The sequence below is a fragment of the Rhinichthys klamathensis genome, unplaced genomic scaffold (genome assembly GCF_029890125.1).
Source record: "Rhinichthys klamathensis goyatoka isolate OS25496 unplaced genomic scaffold, OSU_Roscu_1.1 h1tg000316l_1, whole genome shotgun sequence".
Taxonomy (NCBI): Eukaryota; Metazoa; Chordata; class Actinopteri; order Cypriniformes; family Leuciscidae; genus Rhinichthys; species Rhinichthys klamathensis.
This window is the reverse complement of record NW_026606833.1, coordinates 51,729-67,225: the sequence shown is the minus strand read 5'-3', so window position 1 is coordinate 67,225 and position 15,497 is coordinate 51,729. Positions and strand designations below refer to the sequence as shown.

General features: G+C 37.2%; 1 long non-coding RNA gene and 1 pseudogene across 1 annotated transcript; one reads left to right on the top strand and one right to left on the bottom strand.

Annotated features, from left to right (window-relative positions):
* The first annotated feature begins 5,819 nt into the window (after nt 1-5,819).
* On the top strand, nt 5,820-15,036 carry LOC130105347 (sterile alpha motif domain-containing protein 3-like; annotated as a pseudogene).
* On the bottom strand, nt 7,327-8,168 carry LOC130105350 (uncharacterized). Its single transcript, XR_008809584.1, has 3 exons — nt 8,085-8,168; nt 7,809-7,962; nt 7,327-7,670 (listed from the first exon to the last, which is right to left on the bottom strand). It is a non-coding gene; the product is annotated as an uncharacterized LOC130105350 (long non-coding RNA).
* Nucleotides 15,037-15,497: the final 461 nt, after the last annotated feature.

The window sequence follows — 15,497 nt, the reverse complement described above, 5'->3', positions numbered from 1 at the left end:
GGAAAAAATGTAAATGTAGGAACTCTATTTTTATAAAATCTTTTTATTGTCACTTTTCTAACAGTGGCTAAATACAACCAAGATAATGAAATTTTATCTGTAGAATCTGTCATACCCTTCTAGGCAAAACCTCTCCATCAACTGAATGCACCACCACTGGCGAATCAATGGCACCTCCTCCTAAAAACACACACAAAAAAAAAAATACATATTTGATACATATGAGTTTGATGGGATACTTCTGTGAAAATCCAGCTTACCTCTGTGAATAGTAATGGAAAGGAAGTACAGGTACTGAGAGCATACTGTGAAATACAAATAACACTGTAAGGCTTTGATTTTATTATCTAATTATAAAATATCTATTTTATTATCTACCTCTGACAAATTAATTATTCTTACCATCAACATGTAAACAGCACAGGAATTCTCTGAACACTGTTGAAGAGAAACCTGTAAAAGGGAAAGTCCAAAGTAATTTTAACAACAGTAAACAACTGCTAGCTTGTTTAAACATTTATACATGCATACTTAAATTAGCTTTACACAATTCCATCCTTTAAAACATACCCCAAGGTCTCTTCCTGTTTTTTCAGTCCAGGATCCTGGGTCAATGGAGCTTGCAATGTGCCTGGCATTCCAAAGAAAACACAAAATACATAATATGTAATTAAATTATCAGTTATGTATGCTGATAACGAGGATTTTAAATGAACTTGAAAGCCTGAGAACGTGGATCTTATGTGAACTTAAAGCCTGAGAACGAGGCTTTTATGTGAACGAAGCCTGAGAACGAGGCTTTTATGTGAACGAAGCCTGAGAACGAGGCTTTTATGTGAACGAAGCCTGAGAACGAGGCTTTTATATGAACGAAGCCTGAGAACGAGGCTCCCTTTGCAAATTGTAACCAAATAACATGCCTGGAACAAGGCTAGTAAATCAATTATCTTTAGTCTCAACCTAAATATGGTTCTGTAACTGTCATCTCCAAAACCATCAGGACGAAGAGAATCAAGGAAAAGTATCTCCCTTTTAGCTACCAACATAACCTGCAATGGGTATTTTGTTAATATCCATGAAAATAGAATGCACTTAATCCTACCTTTTGTAAATGATACAGCTATAAAGATTATAGAAAAAAAACTCAACACAGAGCAGATAGTGATCCGCTTCATTCGGCTTTCGGCTCCAAGCTGGAAATAGTATCAGATCCTTGGACCTCACGTTTTCCTAATAGTATTGGAGCAAAATATTATTCAATAATCATGTACTTCTGTGCCTGTTCCCAAAAGAGTTATTTCTTGGTTGATGAGTATGATAGCAAAAAAACACAAAAAAAACACTTGCAGGCAAACAATGCACTGGGTCCACATTTTGGTCTTTCCAGGTGGGAACCACATAGAGGTCCACAATGTGAACATCTTTCCCCTTATGGAAAGAACATTATAAGTTACTGAACACGCATACATTAAAATAAATACTTTTTAAAATAAGATATAATAGTATGAAGTACATGTCTTTGTGCTGCTTCTTCCACAATCTTGAGGCAAGCATTTCCGATCTGAAATTAATTGAAAAAAGATCACATCCCAGTGAAAGCTGCCTTGTGTAACATTATGCATTATCTGGGAATTTCGTTTTTTGTGCTGTAAACTAAGATTGAACATACGCACATTAGATTCCATGCACTGGCTTAAACCCAGGCTCCAGAAGTCTTCTCGGGTGAGGCAAAATTTGCCTTGCTTTATGATCAGTTCTCCTGACGGACGATTTTTGTCTAACACATACTTTAACTAAAAACAAAACCATGTGACATGATTAAGTAATGGCTATTTAAATATGCAAAGTTTTACTAATTAGACAGAATGCTTACCAGTTCATCTTGAATAGGGCCCATGTCCTTCTCCCACTTTGCTCCTGAACAAGCATATGGATGCTCTATCTGCCACTCAAATTTTGAGTAACAGTGGTCCTGGAGAATCATCCTCTCAGTTGGTCCATCTGATGATCCACAAATACGTGACAATTAGTAACAAGAAATTTTGTGGAATTTAACAAAAGAAATCCAACAAAAGAAATCTGAATCTAGCATGTAATTGTAAACTGTTTTGTACAAAGTTTATCGAACACTCTTACTTTTCAATCTGTAGTATGTCCTCAGTCTCGACACATTGACCCTCTGGCAAGTTGACCCTTTCGCAATAGTAGCCACCCCTTTGGAAGAGATGCTGGCCACAGTAAATGGTCCTTTGTGCTGACTCGTAAACGTGTCTCCTGTTCGTCGTTTCTTGGGGTCCCCCGAGAGCAGAACATCATCACCAGCCTGAACTGAACATATTCGCACAAACTTCCGCTTGCGATTTTGAAATGCATTTTGTTGCATTCCCTGTGCGTGCTCTATGTTGCGAAGAACCTACAAAAAAATTAATAAATTACATTCTCCACATCGCTAAATATACAGTGTAACAGTGACATTAGTTACAAATAAAGCAGAATCATAGCAAAGAAAATACATAGATCAGCCTCTGCCTATGTCTAATTCTGAGAAATTTACCACTTCATTAACCTTTATTATTCAAAAACAAACCGTTTCATTGAGACGTTTCATTTGATTCACTCTGGTGCCGATGTCATCTTCTGGGTCAGTAACTTCAAAATCATCTCCCATGGGACAGGCATTCATGACCTCTGGCAGACGTGGGTGTCGATTGAAGAGCAGGAAGTATGGACTGTGTCTAGTGGAGTACTGATAACATAGGAAGCTTCCCATTTACTATCAAATGTGTATTAAATGAAAAACTCCACCCTTAACTGAATTGATGAATTTATTTAATATTTAATGTTTTCCCGTCGACATCTAACTGTAGATATAATAAATATAATAAGTAAACGTGTTAAGACCTGCTTTGCAGTGTTGATACCGTACACCACAGCAGGAAGGTGGAGGTCCCAGTCATTGTGGTTGTCATTTACATACTTTCTGAGAGCACGCTTGATGTTTTGATTGGTTCTCTCATCCTGTACATATCAATGCATTTATAAAGTTGATGAATAACCAGCCCAGGCTCATATGGACCATATGGATCTGGTTAAGTGATGCAAACTTCAGAATTTATTAGTTTACAAATCATGCACTATGGTAAAAAGGGTTTTGAGGTCATAACATAATATTGTACAAGGAGCCACGTGAAAACAAGTCATTTGATCCATAATCTGCCCTTGTATTCATAATTGTGTATAAACATGATTAAAAGTGCTTGCTATTTTACTGCCTCTAGTGTTAATTTCTGTTGGAAACTGCAGTGACGTGTATAAATATTGCCACAGGAACGTTTTTCTAATGAGCCTGTGTTGTGAATAACCGTAAGACAACAATAGTTCTTCCAGGACAGATATCATGTATAAGAGTTACCTGTCCGTTGGTCTGGGGATGGTAAGCACTGGAGACAGCGTGTTTAATGTTCAGCGCACTGAAAATGCTGCTGTTGAGCTGCAGAGGGATCATCAGTTAAATTTGCAAGACTAGAGTACGGTAATTGCAGACAACAACAACATATATGTTGAGAGTGACTAGAGTAGGGGGAAAACAATTAAACCTTTACAAAACTTCACCTTGTTGACAAACTCCTTCCCTTGGTCGGTAATTATTTTTCTGACCGTGCCGAACAAGTACAACTTTTTGATTATTTTTGCAGACACCTCAGCTGCTGTCTTAGATTGCAGGGGCGCTGCAATCACCCACTTAGTGTACAGGTCTGTCATGGTAAGGACATACTTCTTGTTGCGTGCCGTTTCTGGCAGTGGTCCAATCAGATCCAAACCAACCACCTCCCAAGCTTCTTTTACCTGCATGCCACAAAATTAGTATTAGTCAAATGCTGGTAAAACTGTACACAAGCTTGAGACTAGCTTGTTAGTTTCATCAGTATGCTAAAACATTGTAAGCAGTACCTTAATGGAATGCAAAACTGGCACAACAGTCTTGATGGGGTCATTCAGCTGGCAGCGGTGACAACATCTGACCTAAAAAGCAACACATTTTTTCAACAAATTGTCTAGAAAAATAGCCAGTTGATGAGAGGCGGTATTAACATTAAGTGACATGGCATCTGTGGCTTTAATATGTTAAGTCCATATGCTACTGCAGTTGATACAAGTTGGTGATAATACAGTAGTCAACATTTTAAGTGGATAAAGACCTTTCATTAAAGTTATATGACTTTTGAACAATACTCATTCTTGTCTTAGGACAACTTCGATTAACTTTTTTGATCCACATCAAATATAACTTTTAAAACAAGGAGGTATCAAACAAAGGTGGCAAAGGTAGACACAATCTTAAGTATAGATATAAGATACCCATTAAGTTTGTAAAATTACCCATTCTTTCACATCCTGGATAATTGTAGACCAATAGTAGCCAGCAATAACCCGGTTTTGAGTGCCTCTGACACCACTATGATTGCCAGTCCCAGGATTATTGTGGCACTCCGTGAGAACAGACCTCTTCTTTTCCTCTGACAGGACAACTAGCCGCATATACTGCATACTGGGGCCGATGTAGAAGAGTCTGTCGTCTGTTTTAAAAGGAAAAAAGAAAACGTCTGAAAGAGTTGAAGTTCAAAGTAAATAGAAAAATATCATATTACTATCTGATATCTGACAGGTTTAACTACATTAAAGTCACGTATTAATACACAGATATGGGAGCTGAACAAGTAAAACAACTCAAATTTAAACAATTAAAATAACTTGATATTTTAAACTAATTTGTCCATTTAGCACATGAGGTTGTACCAGTCAGTCAGTTCTCTTCTATTTTTCATTATAAAATCTTCGGTTCTTTCTTACCCCCGGTTTCACACAGACAAGGCCCAGAGTGTAAAATGCATATTGAGCTGTTTTAACTAAAAGCAACACCGTGACTGATACATCTTAAAATATGTCAGTGCCATTTTTTGTACACACGAGTAATGTTTTTTTTTTCTAAAGCATGTTTATAAAAGCTGGCAGTAACGATACCCTCATTTCACAATTCGATACATATCACGATACTGAACTCACGATACGATATTATTGCGATACTCCCAAGAAATATTATAAAAGGTTAACACAAAATGCACTGTTGATTAAAATGCTAACTTTGATATTACATTGTGGGTTTAAATTAATAGGCTTGGAATTGGTGCTTGTAACCCAAGGATGTTTCCACCAGAATAAACATATTCATGATTCTGAAGCTGAAAATACTTAATTATTTTAGACTAATATAGCCTACTTAACATTCTGGTAACTTAAGACGTTTGGCATTGATTATCAGGACCCACAAATATTCCCCATTTATTACACATTATAATCAACATTATATAGTAGTTTAATGTAGTACTTACACAAAAACTCTGAAAACATCAAATTTCTTCCTCACACAGTAATTTTTATTTTGGGTGAACTATCCACGATACATATTGCATTTTTGTATTACGAAATATTGTGACACGATATATTGTTACACAACACAATTGAACTAAGGCATAATCCTGGATTAGTCTAAGCCTTACTTGTCATAGTTACCTTTGATGATAAAATTCGCAGACGACCGTTTCACTTTCCGACGCTCAGCGGGATTGTCAGGCATTTCTCCTTTTAAGAGAAATTCTTGAACTTTCACATAAAATGCAAAAGAATCCATGTTTTTTTCGCACATGCAGGACAGTACAGTACAAATCGTGCCAGTAAAATTCGGATCGAGTAGTGACAGTGAAGTTGTCGTAAAAACATTGATGATGACAGGAAGTGGCGGAAAAACTTCGTTCTCGCACATGCGCAGTACAGATCGTGTAACCGGTACGGATCGAGTAGCGACACTCATCATGCTTCTTACAGGGCTTTCAACCGAGCAGGTCCTTCAACAAATTTCAGAAACAGGCATAGAAGTGACCGACGTCGAAGCCCAGAGATTCAGAGGTAAGTTTGTATTTAAATGCCATTTTAGTTGACCAAATGTTTGTGGTAGCTAATGTTAACGGGCTAATGTTTGCCCCTCCCGCCACCCCCGTCAAATTATATGTCAAAGTGGATGAAACGTGGAATGTTACAGAATTTTTCCTGGTCAGGTCATGCTTTTTAATATGAATATTATAAAATATTAGAATTGCAGAAGACTTTTCAGAACTTTGAACTATGACCGAGGTTTGTGCATATGCTCCAGTTGGCCAGTCCCGCCACTCGGCAGCCATCTTGTTAACGTCTCCGGTCAGTTATTTCCATAGACAGTAAAACAGGTTATTTCGGACTAACAAAATGCCTAACTTAAAGGGCTTTAACTTACAGTGCAGTTTGTTTGGATTACTTTTTAGTCAAGCGCACAAATTTTTCATATCCCTCTGTTTACTTTCTCTCAGATAATGATGTGGATGGTGAAACAGTTGACTGTGGCCTCACAGAGACTATGGTTGCATACCTGTTTCAAGGATCTTTTAAGAAGCAGGCCAAATTCAACCAGTTTTTATGCAAGCTGAAAGAGCCAGTAGTAACTCTGACATTAGAGCCTGTTCCTCCAGAGGAATGCCAGCAATCTAGTTCAGCTATACCAAGGTTAGTGAATGTATGATGTTTTCAAAGGATCTTCTAAGTTTCATCTTAGCTGTAGTGACCACCCAGCTAACACAGTACGTTGTGACGACGTCGTCAGTTAGTCGTCATTTGGTCAGCGCGACATTACTTTATGACAACGTTGTGAGGACGTCGTGGTAAAGTTCCATTTTTTATAATCTTAGCTAACGTTCCAGAAACGTCGTGGGCACGTCTTCAAAAGACGTCGCTAGTTTATCCCATGGAGAACGTTGTGAGGACGTCGTGGAAAGTTCCATTTTTTTATAATCTTGGCTAACGTTCCAGAAACGTCGTGGGCACGTCCTCAAAAGACGTCGCTAGTTTATCCCATGTAAAACGTTGTAAAGATGTGGTCAACTGGTCACCAGATAATTTAATAAAATCGTTGATGAATTAATTACATTTCCCATATAATATCCAAATGGCATATATCACTAGGATAATACTTGTAACGCAATTTTCTGGAAAGTTATCTGGAGACCAGTTGACCACGTCTCTACAACGTTCTCCATGGGATAAACTAGCGACGTCTTTTGAGGACGTGCCCACGACGTTTCTGGAACGTTAGCCAAGATTATAAAATATGGAACTTTTCCACGACGTCCTCACAACGTGTCCTAATGACTAAATAAAACAATGCAACTGCACAAACAGGCTTTGCATTTAAAAAAAAAAATTAAAATAGGAAACATTTCCCCCAGCATTTAAACCAACCAGACAAACCACACTAACGCCATCAAGACCTGAAGAGCATCACATTCTTGATGCATCATCAAGACCAGCGCCTCCTAGAGACATCCAGAAGAATGGTAAATGCAAAACATAATTTGAAACTTAGTTTTTACCTTTATTTGAATGAATCAATCTTGATTCTCCCAGATCACCTCCTGAGCCTACTCACTCAGAGAATCATCAGCATAGAGAGTGAGATGAAGGCGATGAGGAGCTCAACAGCAGCCCTGTATGAACTCTATGCTCGTGCCCTGGGGGATGGGACTAGTCAGCGAGTGGAGGAGATGAGCCTTGATGTGTGTGGCACTATGGAGGAACTCCTCTCTCTCGAAGAAAAAATGAAAGAGGAGACATTTCGGAATAGAGTGGTATGTTAATAGTGAACTATCCGTCAAATGCCAAAAAAAGTGTTAGAATTAAGTTAAATTACAAAAATAACAAAGTTAAATAACAAAAGTTATTACCATTTTGAAAATGTATTCCATCTTGTAGACACACCATTTAAGTCTTGTTGGAGGTCCAAACCCTGGGGAAAACACCCGGCGGGTGATGCGGGCACTGGCCTCCTACAGTGTGTGGAAGGAGTTTAGTCTGAAGGGGAAGAAAGGGAAGAGACCACTGCAAAACTTGAACATTATGAAGGTCATAAAAAGTAAGTCCTATATGTTAGTGACACAAAAAAACTGTATTACCAGTACTTTTTTTAACCATTGCTGCATAGTTAAGGAATTTAATATTACAGAGGCAGTGATGATGTCCAATCCTAGAATCCAGCAAGCAACAGTGGAGGACATTGTGGCAGACACACTTAAGCATGCTCCAGCAAGGTGTCAGAATGTAAGCTCCTTTGGTGGTTTTCTGTAAAATAGTTATTATCATTATAATCTAATTACATAATTTAAAAAAAGGGAGATGACATGTTCAGTTGACTTAGTACTTTTCTTTTACTAAAAGTAGAAACAATGTGAAGTTGACCGTTTAGTCACTGGTTTGATTTACTTAAAGTTACACAAACAAAGAACATCTGACTGTACATGTGAGTGGAACATTTCACAGTCTGTCATTTAGGTCAGTTAGGCTTGGGGTAATTTTCAATTTTAACTATTCCAATTCCGCTCAGTCGAACCTAATTAACGGTAAGTTAGGTAAAACAAAAGTTTGGATCTCGTGCTATAAGCTAACATGGTTAGCGCATCTCACCTCGTCATAATTTACATATAGTTGACATCTGACAATCCTGCAGCTGGAGTTTTTTCTTATATCGTTCAAGAACTGCCGAACGTCCTTCTTCACTTAGTTTAATGGCGGGTTGCGAACCAACATCATAGGTGCATGTCGCCACCTACTGTCATGAAGTGTGAAGAGAACTGGTTCTCACGTAATCCCTATATTTTGTAATCCACTAATCCTAATAAACTCACTATTGCATTTATTTGTTTCCTGCATTTTAACCATTTAGTAAATACAATTACTGGATTTATAGTATATTTATAGTTATCTTACATGATTAATATAATGAAACCATCATATTTTAAATAAATTATATTGACCAGCTGAATCTAACATTTAATTTCAACAAATGTAAAAGTCAAATGAAAAAAATTATGTGCAATTAATTGTATAAAACTGAAATACTTTTAATTTTGCAGCAGCAGGACCAGAGAAAAGGTGTGCAGCAGCATGATGAAGATGATGAAACACTCCTACTTTTTGAAGACGAATAAGACTTTTTGATTTTTTTTGTTGTTGAAATTTTCATATTTTTTCCTTAAAGTAAGATCAAATTAATTAAAATTAATGTATATGCCAAATTTTCACTTATCAATAACTTGTTAACTTTAAATATATATATATATATATATATATATATATATATGTTAAAAATTATATGGTAATTATTTATTATCTTACTGTGGAAAATGTCAATAACTAACTGCTGATTATTAAATGATATAAATGTTTTCTAGTTGATTGATTCTTGAGGCACACATGTGTGTATTGTAACACTGGAACAGGTAACACTGAATAAATGCTGATTAAATGTATGCAGTGTTTTTTGTTGTTGTTGTTGTTTTTACGTGGTATTTTGATCGTTGTTACGACTAAAACGGTCCTTTGATGTTACGTCCTCACAACATACCAGTTAGGTCATTGAGACGTATCATCACGTTCTTGCGACGTACCACAATAACGTCGCCACGACGAATACAGGAATCACAAAGTTACGTTGCTGGAACGTTATTTGGCACGTCACTACGACTAATATGGTCCTTTGATGTTACGTCCTCGCAACATGCCAGTTTGGTCATTAAGACGTACTCATCACGTTCTTGCGACGTACACTATAACGTCGCCACGACGATTATGGGAATCACAAAGTTACGTTGCTGGAACGTTATGTGGTACGTCGCTACGACGAATATGGGCCGGTCCTGTTACGTCTTCACAACGTAACTGTGTTAGCTGGGCAACTTGAAGCTTAAGAACACTAGTACCATAACTTTTGTTCTAGTAATTATTGTCCTCAAAACAGTAAATATTTTGGGCAGACATTGCTTTTTTTAAGGCTAGTTAACTGCATTTTCATACCTGACCTGTTGCAAGGATTTAAGATATGTTCAAAGACTGCAGGCCTGCACTTTATGTATTGTTTGGTAACCTATTAATTGGAAGGGTTTTAGCAATGTAAATTGTTTGTTAAATTGATTTACACCTAAAATTAAAAGACAAAAATTGCTATATTACAGGAATGGAACTAATGTGAGACTGCCTGCTAGTTTTGACATTCCAGCATTCCCCAGACACCTACAAACGAAGCTGGACAACAAAGAACCATGCCAGAGAAATCCAAAGGATAGACACATAATGATCCGGGTTCTCTATGAGGCTGTGGCACTATACACAATGTACGTAAGTGTGTTGAGCTAAGGCTAATCTATTTCCATTTAATATTTCATCTGATTCTAGGAAACCACTATAAATAGTTAAGTCTTTGTAGAGCATATTTGCCCCATGAAACAAAATTCATGCTGACAAAAATAAATGGATGGTGTTTGTGCTGGTGCATGATTATTTCAAATAGTTGGCCTTCAATTGATTTACATTTCTTCTCTTGTAGGTATCCCACAACTTCAGAATATGTGCAAGTTGTAAAGATGCTGATTGCGAAAATATCCTTTCCTGAAGGATCTCGAGGGAAATGGTTATGTAAGTGCATTTGCAAATAACGGTAACACTTAACAATAAGGTTAATTTATTAAACATTAGTTAATGTATTAACTAACATGAACTAACCATGAGCAATACTTTTGTTACTGTTTTTGTTAATCTTTGTTAACGTTAGTTAATACCAATCCAGCTGTTCATCGTTTGTTCATGTTAGTTCACAGTGCATTAACTAATGTTAACAAGATTTTAATAAAGTATTAGTAAATGTTGAAATTAACATTAGCAAAGATTAACAAATGCTGAAGAAGTATTGTTCATTCTTAGTTAATGTTAACTAATGTAGTTAACTAATGAACCTTATTGTAAAGTGTTACCCAAATAACTATACACAGTATTTTTAACATGAGGTATTACATCTTCCCAATGTTATGTGCAGGTCTGTCATAAAAGAAAAACGAAGCGACATTTAGTATTATCTTCAATCTAAATAGGAATAACACTTGATCTGTTTGTTATTTAGCGCAAACAACTATGGTATAGAGCTGTCTTTGGTAATCGATATTTCTGTTTCAATTAGCACACATGGCACATGTCTCTGAGGCGTAAATTCAAGTGGGAGCGTGCACCTCTGGTTGACAACAGTGAAGTGAGAGATAGTAAGGAGAAGTTTGGCCACAAAAAATCAAAGCAACTTGTAGAAACAGTGAGGACCAGTCAAAGAAATGTCTCCAAGGTCAGTGATGCCCAGCTTGGTGCATTGGTAATAATTGAGGCTTAGTTAAATTGTAGTCACTGTTAGTTGGTTAATGTCTCTGTTGTATTTTCTTTTTCACAGTTTTGTAGTTATCAGTTATACGGTTGGTCAAGTCAGTTAAATCAGATTGATAGAAGATTGGGTCACTCAATGGAACTACACAAGACAATTTAGTGTTTAGTTTTATGTCAGATGTGTTTGTAAGTGTATCTATCTCAATTCCCATAAAGGCACCAAGTGTTCTGGGTGAGGATCCATCCTCCATTGAGGCTCATGTGAATGTCTTGCATAGCCAGTACCAGAAGATGCAACCTGACTTCAGGATTGTACGGGACCGAATGCAGCAGACATTTGCATGGCGCCAAAAGGAGATTGCTGATGGCATGACTGTAGAGGACACAGTTAAGAAGTACCCTTTCTTAAGGACACCCACCGGGGTAAGTAAAAAATATCCTACGGTCATAGTTCAAATTCTTGATGGTATATTCTTATTTACTGGTCTGTGTGAGTGTAATACATGCACCAAGTTTGATTCCCTTTCATGAAAATGAGAACTTCACCAGGAGTGTACTGCTCCGAAATGCTGTACATACAGGAGGATAACTTGATTTTAAGCTGAAAATTGTTATGAAGGATGCACAACAACATGTTTGTATTTAGTTTCATTTTGGGCCCACTTTTTAGCCAGCTGGTTTGTGGAGGAAACCAAAACAAGTGTGTGGTGTTCACCTTTCAAAATAATTTCTCAGCTTTGTGTTGCCACTCAAAATTGTGTTTTCCAGTCTGTGCTTCATTTATTTTAGAGCAGTACATTCCTGGTGAAGCTTTCATGACAGGGAAGGAGTTATTGGGTCAAACTTGGTAATGTATTGTGCCCTAATAACATTTCAGTTACATAGTGGTTTTTGCTTGTTTATTAATCATCATTAAAAATGTGACAGCGGAAATAAATTATGCGAATTTTAATGGTTTTATAGTATGAAAACTAACATGTAGTCTACACACAAATGTCACACATCTTCCATATGCCATTAAGCACTGCTGCTTAGATTAGTATCAAGCTGAATTAACTCTGTTACGGAATAAAGCTTAATGTTTTTTTTTTTTCTGTAGTTGTTTGATGAGTTGGAACATATCCATCCAGCAACAGGAAACTTGTGTCAGCGATTCAATGAAGGCTTCAAATGTATTGTACCGAAAGTGCTTCACCTAGCTCAAAGGAAATCCCCACTATTCCAGTTTTACCTGGAGACAAAAGAAGAAGCTCTTACTGAGGATCTTCCAGGTACTGATTAAATGTTAATACCTATACCACAGTGTTTCCAAGTCGTGGGCCTTAAGAATAATAACAAATCTAAAATAGAATTAAAGACATATTATGTCATAAAACAGTGTACTTCAATTGACAAGGTCTTAATTAACACAGGTTCTGTGGGGAAGTCATCTTTTATATTCAAATTGCTTACCTGAAATTGACATCTACACTGGACCAAATGCATAGTGATGACCTTAATATTTACCTGAACTGCTTCTGAATTAGAAAAATGGTGTTTAAATATCAAATGTATCTTATGTCTTGCAGATATTGACTTTAGAGCAGCCCTCATCTTTCTGCCTTACATCATCAAGGAGAACATTGATCGCTTTATTACACTTGGAGAGGTATGTCTTGCTTGCTAAAATCTCTTTTGTTCACCTCCGTAACACCAAATACACTTGACAAACTGATAGAAAGTAAATCACATTGTTAACCCCACACATATCTCCACTTAAAGGAATATTTTATCCACTTTTAAATATTTCATTACTTTTAAGTGGTATGTAAAGTGGTACTGAGGCTTATCACCTCATCATGGTTGCTACGCTGAAGACTTGCTTGGATGGTCCTATTGCTTTTTGTCTTCCACCATTGTTAAATTACTTCTTGCTTAAATTCAGTCAAACAAGTTTTAACAGCAATTCATATCTGTTCATGTGTGAAAGGAAAAGGCGGAAGTTTGAGTACATAAGCACAATATTTGTGCACAATGACTAAAAAATAAAATTGTACTCTTAATTGTGTAGCATGAACACCCAAAACAAAATCTAATTTACTAGCTGAGTCTGCACACCACATCAGAATAGTCACATTCTAATTATAAACCACTATTTGAGCATATAATGTGTAAAGAATGTAGATGATGCATGTGCTTAGTAATCTAGTGTATCTACCCAATAACACAACGCTAATTATTGCTATTTTAAAGATACAATATGTAAGTTTTTTCGCCACAAGAGGGCGCAGTTTCCAACAATAACAAAGGCGTATGTGTATGACGCAGTGAACAGCTGAATGATGGGACTTGCTGTCAAGCTGATGGATATAATAATGTTTATGGATGAGTGCAAACCTTCATGTTTTTTAACATTACAGTGTTATGAAGCAGGTCGCGATTGCGAAAGAGACAGATATCGTCTCTTTAGCAATCGCGACCTGCTTCATAACACTGTAAGTGATACTATCCGCGGGACTTACACGCGAGTCCCGCGAATAGAAAGGAATAAGGACATTTAGAGCTGGATTACACACACAGGTCAGTTTATTAGACGAATTAAACTTGTGAGGTAATGCAGCGCTGCTTCACTTGGTCTAATGTAACACTATCACACTAAACTGCATTTAAATGTGTGTTGAAAGTTATAACGTTATTCTATGTGTTAGTTCGTTTGCTATACGAAACTAGCAAGGTAAGCTAGATCAACATTAGAATAACATACTGACCATATTCTAACATTTCATCATGTTGAGCTAACGTTATAACATTGATTTGTTGTATGTAGTACATTTGCTCACCTGTCTAATAAAGCTGTCAAGTCGTGACTCGTGAAGCTCTGTCAAGTCCAAGTTAGTCGCGGACGTGGAGCTCTAGGCATCTCAAAAACGCCACGCTGATATTGATCCTCATTTTAGTTCTCCTTGTTTGTCCCAAAGTCTGCTTGCCATGGTCTATGTTTGAACGAAACAAGAACTGCGTGCCGCTAAACGTTACGCACTACCAGTTGTCCACGTCTGTCGCCATGGTTACGTCATGGCCATGGCAGTGCGAGCGGAAACCGAGGTTAAGGCGGATATTGCGTCATTGACAGGCGACATTTGTTGGCCGGGACTGCCACTTATTTAAAATTGGAATTTCTCTGAAATAAAAAATCTTTGGAGACTTTTGGGATATTGTAAGTACACAACTGCAGGAAATATATCACACTGTGCAAGTGATTTTTGGATATTTTATTACAAAATTATTACATATTGGACCTTTAACAACCCTATCAATGTACATCACAACAGCCTCACATTCCTCCTTTAAGAGCAAGTGCAATATGTCACAATGGATTAACTTTTTGTTCATTACCAGAATTTGTGAGGTATTAATATTTTTCACCAAATGGTAAGACTGTCAGGTTAATTGTGCTTTTTTCCTTTTGGCTTTGAATAGACTGATCTTGACAGCCCGTACCCAACTATTCAGTTGACCGACCAAGACTGGAAAATGGCCTTTGCCAGGAGAGCTCCAAACATTCTGAAAGTGGACCACATCGAGGTGTGTCGCACCTCAGGAATCGATGAAGGAATCATCTCAGCGTTCTGCACATACTTTGTGTTTAATCTTTCATATCCAAGACATCTGAAGAACACACTGATGTTTCTCCAAAGGTACATTGCCAAAATAGTTGTGGATGGTGACCAGCCTCTGCCAATAACTGTCACTAGGCAAATAAATCTCCTCTACTGACCATGCCTCGTCCATACAAGTGCTCCAAATGCTCCAGGAGGACATTCACCTTGATGAAACTAATTCAGCACATAGGACTCATTCATGCCCATGAAGCCAATTTCACTATTACATGTGGACTTAATGACTGCCAATCAACATTTACAAAATATGAATCTTTTAGGCGACATGTATATCGAAAACACACAGACCGTGTTTTACGTCCTGACAATGATGACGACGATGGAAATACTGAGGTAGTCGATGAAGATTTTGATCAGCCTAGGACACACACTGTTACTGAAAATCCTCCATGTATGGATGAGCTGTTAAAGAATTTCAAAGAAAATCTTTTCAAGTTCGTTCTGAAATGTAGAGAGAAAAATCACCTACCATTGTCAGTTCAAGAAGAAATTGTTGCTGATGTTAATTTCTTACTGTGTTTTTTTAAGGAGAACTATGATTCTTTTATAGCTTACCAC